The sequence below is a fragment of the Vombatus ursinus genome, unplaced genomic scaffold (genome assembly GCF_900497805.2).
Source record: "Vombatus ursinus unplaced genomic scaffold, bare-nosed wombat genome assembly UNPS02014773.1, whole genome shotgun sequence".
In the NCBI taxonomy this organism is placed as follows: domain Eukaryota; kingdom Metazoa; phylum Chordata; class Mammalia; order Diprotodontia; family Vombatidae; genus Vombatus; species Vombatus ursinus.
In genome coordinates, this window is record NW_020954551.1 from 4,913,625 (window position 1) to 4,923,374 (window position 9,750).

Below are 9,750 nucleotides of genomic sequence, written 5' to 3' on the forward strand. Positions count from 1 at the left end.
ACTGCCAGTTCCACTGTTTCTCAGGATTCCTTTGGAGCATTTCAGTGGACTCTCAGGAGATGCCACCTTTTGACTCAGCTCCCACTTGGTAAGGTGCTTGATTTCATTAAAATTACTTTGACCTAGAGGGCATGATGCTGAATATGGTGCTTCTGAGATACAGCTTTGTTGTTGTCGTTTAGTCATTTAGATTTTGTCTGACTCCTTTTGACCCCCATTTGGGGTTCTTTTGCAAAGATACTAAGTGGTTTGCCATTTCCTTCTCTAGCTCATTTTACTGATGAAGAAACTAAGGAAAACAGGGTTAAGTGACTTGCCCAGGGTCACACAGCTAGTAAGTGGCTGACGCCAGATTTGAACCTAGGAAGATGAGTCTTCCTGACTCCAGGCCTGACACTCTACCCACTGTGCCACCCAGGTGCCCTAAGATATAGCCTTAGTTATGGAAAATGTTGAGATGATTTAAGGTTTCCTTAGTATGCCCCTATTTCCCATTAAAGATAATTAAACAAAGACTCTAGGGTAGGAGGAGAGAAATCATAAAATTTTAGAGATGGGTACATAACCTGTCTCATCTTTATGTGTGTTTATTCTTTTATATTTATTTTATACACAATTATATATGTGTGTGTATGTGTAAACTGTTGTCTCCCCCATTAGAACATAAGCTCTTTTAAAATAAGGATTATGTCTATCTCTAGCATCTAGCATGATCCATAGTAGGTCCTTGATTGATTTCTTTCAGACAAATTTTACAGATGAGGAAAATGGAGACCCTTCTTTCATCTGGTGATGTGTCTAGCAACAGAGATGGCCTGCTTCTCTGATCTAAGGACAGCACTAAGCCGGGATGGGCAACCGACGCTTGGATGACTGGCAGCATCCAAAAAGCTCTTGATAGGCTGGGACATTACACCAAGCAGAATGAGTTGAATTTCATGTAGATTAAATGAAAAAATTTAAACCTGGGTTAAAAAAAATAACCTTCTCAAGCATAGGAGAGGCAAGATGAGGCAGGCATTTGTCTGCAAGCAATCTGAGGGTTTTCACGAACAGCAATTTCAATATGGGCCAGCAGTATGATGTGGTAATAATAATAATAATAACAATAATAGCTAATGATAGCTAGTATTCATTAAGAGATTTAAGACTTGCAAAGTACTTTATGAATAGTATTTATCTCATTTTATCCTCACAACAGCCCTGGGGGAGAGGTATCATTATAATCTCCACTTTATAGACGAGGAAACTGAATCTGTGAGAGGTTAGGCTTCTGTCAGTGTCCTCACCTGAACCTGGTGATAATAATATCTACCTTACAAGATTGTTGCAGTGATCAAATGAGCTAACATATTTAAAGGGTTTTGCAAATCGTAAAGTGTTCTATAAATGGTAGTTATTATAGCATAGCTTCCCTTTCTGGCATGGATTGGACAAAACAGTTGCTGAGCTCTTCTTATTCACATTTTGAAATTCTCTAAGATGAAATGATTTGTCCAAGATCACACAGTTAGCTCTCTCTGCAAGGTGGGAACTGTATCTCAAGTATCCTTTCTCTATATGATGTTACTTCTCTTGGAGATGAAAGAATCTGAATCGACTCAATGAGTGATTTAAAGGAAAAAAAGGTTCTGATTTCCTTGGTGTAACCAAAGGAAATGGATGCACCTGCCCGTAGATAAAACTGGCTCATTGCCATTCAGACCTAGCCTTTGGCCCAGCTGGTTAGGCCCCAGTGCTGGTGAGCACAAAGGCAGGAATCTGCATTTTTCTCTGCATCTTCGTGCCTGGCATATAGTAGGTGCTACATAAATGCTTATTAAACTGCATTCAGATAGAATCCTCTCATAGGAATTTTTTCCATGGCCAAAGACCCTAGCTGCAATGCCAACCATAAGTCTCATAAATGCACATCAAAATCACAAAGAGAATCAGGAAAAAAGGAGTGTGGTTTATTATCTTTTTTATTTTGACCTAGAAGGCATGATGCTGAATATTGTACTTCTGAGATATAGCTTTGTTGTTGTTGTTCAGTCATCCCGATTGCGTCTGACTCTTTGTGACCCCATTTGGGGTTTTCTTGCAAAGACACTAAGTGGTTTGCCATTTCCTTCTCCAGCTCATTCTACTGATGAGGAAACTAAGGAAAACTGGATTAAGTGACTTGCCCAGGGTCACACAGCTAGTAAGTGCCTGAGGCCAGATTTGAACTCAGGGAGATGAGTTTATTCTTTTTACCAGAAAATGAGATCAAAGCACCTTGATGAGTTGCCGATGGTACAAGCCTTATAAGGTCTTCCCCTCATGTCCTACTCTGTCAACATAATTGCATGAAGATGACATGTAATTCTTCAAGCCTATGCCAGCAGAGCCTAAGCTCTAGAATGGCCTGCCAAGTTGTGCATAAGGAACAGGAAGCAGACCAATATGGCTGGACCCTAGAACTTGTGGAGGGAAGTAATGATTCAGAAAATCTCTAAGACTTTAAAGATATGGAAAGGCCAGCTTATGAAGAGAATTTAATGCCAAACCAAGGAGTTCTTATTTGATCTTAGAGGTAATAGGGAACCACTGGAATTTATTGAATGGGCATTTAAGTGGGTAGACCTACACTTTAGGAAAATTGCATTGGCAGCTAAGTGGATGATGGATTGGCTAGGATAAGGCTGAGATGTTCAGAGACACAAATTTCTGTGTTATAACTTGTCTACTAATATTTTATAAGTCTGAGGCCTGTGATAATGATAGTCACTAATCCTTCCCGAATACAGATAGTAGCCCCACTTTACCTTAATAAATAGTTTTCATGAGATGTTGTGGCTCAAAAAAATGGACCATCCAATGGCCAGAATTCTGGTGCTGACCCTCTCTGAGTTAGCTTGGCTGGACCTCAAATGACAGATAAATAGAAATCCACCAGACTTTGCCTTGAAGCCTTTTTAACTGGTATAATAAAAGTTTATTGATGCTAACATTTGCCTTTGTTTAAGGCAGAAGCTTGGGCTCATGGAACATGTTTTCAATTTCCCCAAATCAATTGAGCCTGTTCTCCTTTGCCTGGTCAATTCACTGTCCATCTAAAGTGTTTTCCAACATTAATGTACCCAAGGACCAGTTCCATGGTTTTCCCATCTAACTGAACAATAGGCGTCCTTCCATCCCCCCCCCATGTGGATAATTAGCCTACAATTTTGAATGATTCTGTATCCCATTTAGGAGGCTCTGCAATATTGTGGTGCTTAATATAATTAGCACAATATCATCCATAAAGAGAAGTATCTGACAAATCTGATCATTTTTACGGAACCTGTTTTCTATTTGGACTCTTTGCTAGATGTCCTCCATGTCCTTCATAAGAGTGGCAAACACTTTTACAAGCACATATCTATCTTTAGAAGATCAATATTCTTCCAGTGATGCTATTGCTTGAAAGCCTGTAATACCACAGCTTCCCAAGAATAAAGGGGTGCCCAGGGGGTAATGTAGTAGTGACTGGTGGTTTGAATCCTATGCAACACTACCAACCAGCAGTAACAGCATGAGGCATTCCATTAGGGACATAAGTGGATCTCATACATTGCAGAAGAACAATGAACCAGTGGGATTTATGGGCATCCATGTAATGTCTAGAGTCCTGGAGGGTGGTACCAGGTGCATTGAGGGAACATCCTGTGAAGGATTTGGGAAAGGACATGAGTTGCACAGGATATGAAGGGATAAACATGCTACAATCTGCCATGCTGAAGGGCATATCCATGTGAATGAGGCTTCAGATTCATTGAAATGTTGAAATAGCTCAAGGAAAATTATTAAGTTTAGCCCATGGAAACTCTCTCCAACATTTAATTAAAACCTTGCTAAAGAATGTATTTTTTCAGCATAAAATGTTTCCCCAATAAGTGAGGCTACCTGAAGCAATGTTCTTCACAGAGTTTGCAAAGATGGAAAATATTCCACAAACAATATTTGTTGCTCCTGGAAACCCTCCTCTGGAGCTCATAATGTGAGGCTCAGGGGACATGCAAGATGCATAGCAGACAGCTGCGTGGGAAAGGTGGCATGAATCTGCAGCTGTCAGTTATATCTGCCAATTTGCCAGCTAGGTAGGTCCTATCAACATGTACCCTTACTGGTGAGTGGTATTTGATAACGAAGGTCAGAGATCTGGCCACCTGGCGAGGAACGTGTTGTGGGCAGAGACCTTGAAAAATGAAAAGCTAATAGAGAGTTAGTGTTGCCCTTGGATAGGGGCTGGAGGATGCAGAAAATCAGTGCTATGACCCTAGGGGAAAGGGATAAAAAATTCACAGATTTAGAGATAAAAGGGACCTTAGAGGTCAGTTAATGCAATCTGCTTACTTTCAACATGAGGAAACCAAAGCCCAGATGGGTTTAGTGAATTGTCCAAGGTAGCATAGAGGTGAAGTAGCAAAGCCATGGTGTGGACCTGGGTCAAAGCACAGAGCCACAGTGAAAGGTTGAATTAGCGCAAGCGATCTAAGGTGTGGAGGCTAAGGGGGTCCCTGGTATGAAATAGAGACTGAGAGCATGATGAGGTGGGGAACAAGAAGGCCCCAGATGTGGAGAACAAATAGTGTGGATTTATGAGAACATTTGAGAAATGGGAATAAGGGAAAGGTAGGGACCAGTAGCCCAATACAGCTGAAAGAGTGCTGGGTTTAGTCAGAGGACCTAGGCTCAAATCCAAGCTCTGCTACTTATGACAGTGACCTTGGGAAAGTCATTTGGGGTTTGGGCTAGATGGCTAACAACAATAACTAGTATGGATATGGTGTTTTAAAGTTTGCAAAGCACTTTATAAATATCTCATTTGATCCTCACAACAACTCTGGTAATTGCTGCTATTATCCTTATTTTCAGAGGGGGAAACTGAGGCAGACAGGAGTTGAGTGACTTGCTCAGGCTCACCCTGTTCTTAAGCTGAGGCAGGATTTGAATTTAGCTCTTCTTGATTCCAAGTCAGGTACTCTAATCATTGCCCTACCAGGCTGCCTCTATTGCCCTTCCATCTCTAGATGCAGGATGCCAGGTGTCAATGGGTTCCAGTTGATCTCCATATAGGAACAAAAAAAAAAAAACCTAAGCCTAAGGGGAAGCAGCCCCCTATAAAAGACCCTGGAGCTTGACGATGACTGAGATCCGCGTGAGCTTTGAAAGCGGACTCATCACACGTCTGCACGCCTGCCTGTTGGACGTTGTTAAATGTCAACAGGGGCCCATTCCTGGAGTAAGTGCTCGGCTACGGCGGAGCCTGCCACCCCCCAGCCAGAGGCAGGAGGAGGGCAGGGTCTGGCTGGAGGATCACTTACAGATTTCCTTAGGCAGCCATTCAACAGATATCACTTCTTCTTAGTAGTTTCCAGTTTTCAAGCAGAAGCATTGCACAAGAGGCTCCATAGTCCAGTGTTCTTTTGTGAACTCTGTGTGTGTGTGTTTATATTTTCAGCCCAGGAGAACTTTTCCTGTTCTATCCTAATGATATCCTTCACATAGTAGGTACTTAATATATATTAATATTAATGAATATTAAATTAGCTTAAATTTAAATTAATATCCATTATTATTAAATATTAATATATTTATAATAAATATACTAAACACAATCTAATATTAAATATAGTATCACATACAAATAAATAACTGCTGAAATATACACAAGACTTGTAATAATGTGAAGGAAAAGAACCCTCCTAAAACAAGGTGAATATTATATAAGTATAATGGTTCCTCAACAGTCAGTCAACAAACATTTATTAAGCACCTTCTGTGTGCTAAACACTCTACTAAGCGCTGGGAATACAAAGCAAGGCAAAAGGTAGTCCCCACTGCCAAAGTGTTTGTAGTCTAATGAAAGAGAGAAGCTATTAACAACTGGATACAAACACGTTATTTACGAGCAGAATTGTTGATAATCAACAGATGGGAGGCACCAGCAGGAAGGATGATGAGGAAAGGCTTCTTCGCAGAAGGTGGGATTTTATCTGAGTTTTGGACGGAGTCAGAGAACAGAGAAGGCAAAGATGAGAATGTGGGAGTTCTAGGCGGTAGAAGATGACCAATGAAAAGTGGAGTGGGGAGATGGAGTGTCTAGTTTGAGGAACAGCAGGGAGCCCAGAGTTACTAAGAGTCTATGGGGGCAGATTAAAGAGTAAGGAGACTGGAAAATGAGGAAGGGGCCAAGAGCTGGAGGGCTTTAAAAGTCAAACAGAGGGGACAGCTAGGTGGCAGAGTGGATAGAGCACTGGCCCTCAAGTCAGGAGGACCTGAGTTCAAATCTGGCCTCAGGCCAAACACTTGACACTTACTAGCTGTGTGAGCCTGGGCAAGTCACTTAACCCCAATTGCCTAAAAAAAAAGTCAAATAGAGGATTTTGTATTTAATCTAGGAGGTTACAGGAAGCCATTGGAATTTATTGAGTGTGTGTGTGTGTGTGTGTGTGTGTGTCTTGGGGGTGGGGGGAAGGGTGTGGTAGGGTGATATGGTAAGACTTGAACCCAGCGGAGCCTCACTTAAATTGAATTCACATACAAGTTAAGACGTCACTGGTCCTCTTTGAGAACAAAAGACAAACAATAGTAACAACAACTTTAGCAAGATCATTTTAACAGGATGGACTAGAGTGTAGAGACACGAGGCAGAGACACCCACTAGCAGTCCATTTTGACAGTCTACACATGAGGTGATGCACGCCTGTACCAGGTGGTATCAGAGTCAGAGGAGAGGACGGGCACATACGAGAGATACTGTAAAGGTAGAAATGGCAAGATTTTGCAACAGGTTAAATATGGGGGGCAGTTTAAAGGAGAGACAAGAAAATGCATTATTGCATATACTGTCCGATTTCACTGATGTATTCATTGGTTTTGCTGAAGTTTTTTTTTGTTTGTTTTGTTATTCTTTCTTATAAAAGTTGGCTCTCTGAGTAAGGGGAGAGGAATATATATTTGGAAATGATGATGATGTAAAAATAAAAGGTATCAATAAAAATAACTTTAAAAATAAATATTTAGTGAATTGAGCCGAATTCAGTACTCCTCTCCTGCCCCCCACACATGTAGACATATAATCTTCTAAAAGGCATTTGAAGAGATGGAATTAAGGACCTAAATGAACAGATTAACCTTGTTGGGAGGAGGCAAAGTTCTATAAAAACCAACCAACAAGTGTATCTTCAGCACCTGCTCTATGCCAGGCCATATGCTAAACTGCTGAGGCTAGAAAGACAATGCATGACAAGATCCTGACTCGGGAAGAGCATACCTTCAAATGGGTATGGGAGACCTCGAAAGCCACTTCGACCATTCTTCCCTTAACCAGAATCTCCTCTATAAACAACAGTCACCTAACATGTCTTTGAGCCCATCACAGTGAGTATGAGCCCACCACCTCCTGATGTGGTCCATTCCCCTTTCGCAGAATATGACCTGTTAGACTTGTCACCTATGTGATTTAAACAAGCCACTGAACATCTGGGGTACCTGTTACCTCATCTCTCAAGCAATGTGGTTGGGCTGGAAGACCTTTAGGTCTCTCTCAGCATTAAATCTAATGGCCCAATGCCACAGATAACCATTAAGCTCTAAGGTCCTAGGACTCAAAGCTCTCACCTCATTCAACATCCGTAAAAGAGCCTCCATCTCTGAATCCTAAAGATGATGCTTTGCTGAAGCCAGTGTATGTATCTTGGCTAAAAGAAATCTCTGTTGATTTCCAAGCTGATGCACCTTTGTTATACCAGCACCTGAAAATCAGCATACTGCATTCAGCATTGAGCCAGAATTGACTGCTGTCACTTTATGATGAAACTGCATGTTTAGCTTTGGTTTTCTAATTGGAAGACTGAAAGGCCTGGCAGACAGGAAAGCATGTTTATCGATCAAGCTTCAGGCCAGAAAGTGGAGGGCACCGCAGGGAGTAAGGCAGGATAAAGAACCGTGCAGAATTCTTTGCAAATAATCCCTGGCTCTTTAAATGAAGAATACATTGTAAAGTCTATTAATATGTTGTACAATACTGTAAATGAGGGAATTGAGGATTGTTTGGCGATGACCTGGAAACTCCTTCTATTTGCAAAAGGAAGAAAGACACGTATTTCCAGAATGAACCGCCACACGTGCAATTTGGTTGGAGAGTTATACATCTTTTAAGTCATCCCTGTAGATACACTCTCCATTCCAAGATATAATTAATCAACCTTTTATTAAGGTTTACTTTTGCTCCAGGCTAAACCTAGGGATTCAAAGTCAAAAGTGAAGCAGTTTCTGACCTCATAGAACTTACATTCTACTGGGTCGTCACAGTACCTTGCGTCCCCATGCCATGCAATATTTGTGCATGTTCTCCTTTAAATCCACTTAAGGGAATCTATCAGGAAGGTTCCTTTTGTTATTATTGTTATTGTTGTTGTTGAGTAATTTATTTGCATATAAAAGTTGGGCCATGAGCCACTACAGTATAACCAAAATGGTGAGACCAAGCCACCAAATAGTGGCTTGGTTCTACTGCTGACAGACACAGGGCTGATTTATGGTGGAGCACAGGGTCATTAAAAAGCTGAAATTAGTCATAGCCCAATTTCCATATCATATCTTGAAACACCATTAGGGAATTTTAAAATGAGATGCCATCTTTTCAGTGGCCCCCACCTACTAGAGAGAATGCATTTTGTCTCCTTGCCAAGTTGACCTGCTTAAGGAGAAGACTTCCAGTTAAGAGCCTCAAGTCAGCTTTATCAACACCCTGATCTTGTTTCAGAGACCCATCTCAAACAGAGAGCTCAGAGCTCCTTTATTCAGCATTAGGGGAACTCTTTTTGTCTTTGTTATACCACTGGACACAGTAATTCAGGGTTGTGGCCAGGTTAGGTAAGGGTACAGGAGGCAGAAGGCTGTGCAGCCCCAATGGTTATGTGATCTCCACCAGGCCCCAGCCCAGTTGGTGAGCACCAAAGGATAGGAGTGGCCAGGCCCAGATGAGAGCCAGCTGCCCCACATAGAGTCCTAGAGGTAGCAGGGCCTTCTCTGTGAAGCCTCCCAGCTCATTCCAAATCAGGTAGGAGCCATACCTCATAGCCGTGAACAACATCCCCCAGAGAAGACTCAGCATCCAGTAAGGTAGATGCTGTGATGGAACTTCATCCAGGATCCCAGCATACCGCCGATGCTTGGGAACAGTGAGAAACCAACTGCAGGCACCCACGAGGGTACCATGTCTAATATGCTCTCTGGAGGCTCAGCAGGTACAGGGGATTAAAAGGGCGCACTGGAACAAACCAAACTCAAGAAAGGTTCTTAATGCAATCTCCTTTTAAAAAATCTTTTATTTATTTACTTTGCACATTCATTTTCTTTTAAATTTTGAGTTCCAAAATTTTCCCTCCCTCCAGCCCTACTCCCACCCATTGAGAAGGCAAACAATATAATATCCACTATACATATGAAGTCATATAAAACATATTTCCATATTAGCAAAAACAAAACAAAAGCAAGAATAATAAAGGAAGTACAAAAAAAAAGTCTGCTTCAATCTGCACTCAGAGTTCATCAGTTCTCTCTCTGGGGGCAGGCAGCATTTTTCATCATGGGTTCTTAGGAATTTTCTTGGATCACCATATTGAACAGTGTAGCCAAATCTTTCACATTTGATCGTCCTTACAATAGTGCTGTCAGGCACAGCTTTGTGGCACAGTGGGCATTGTGCCAGGCCTGGAGTCAGAAAGACTCCCTTTC

The 9,750-nt window shown here is 41.6% G+C and overlaps 1 pseudogene; it reads right to left on the bottom strand.

Moving 5' to 3' along the window:
• Positions 1-8,809: 8,809 nt before the first annotated feature.
• On the bottom strand, positions 8,810-9,231 carry LOC114044326 (annotated as a pseudogene).
• Positions 9,232-9,750: the final 519 nt, after the last annotated feature.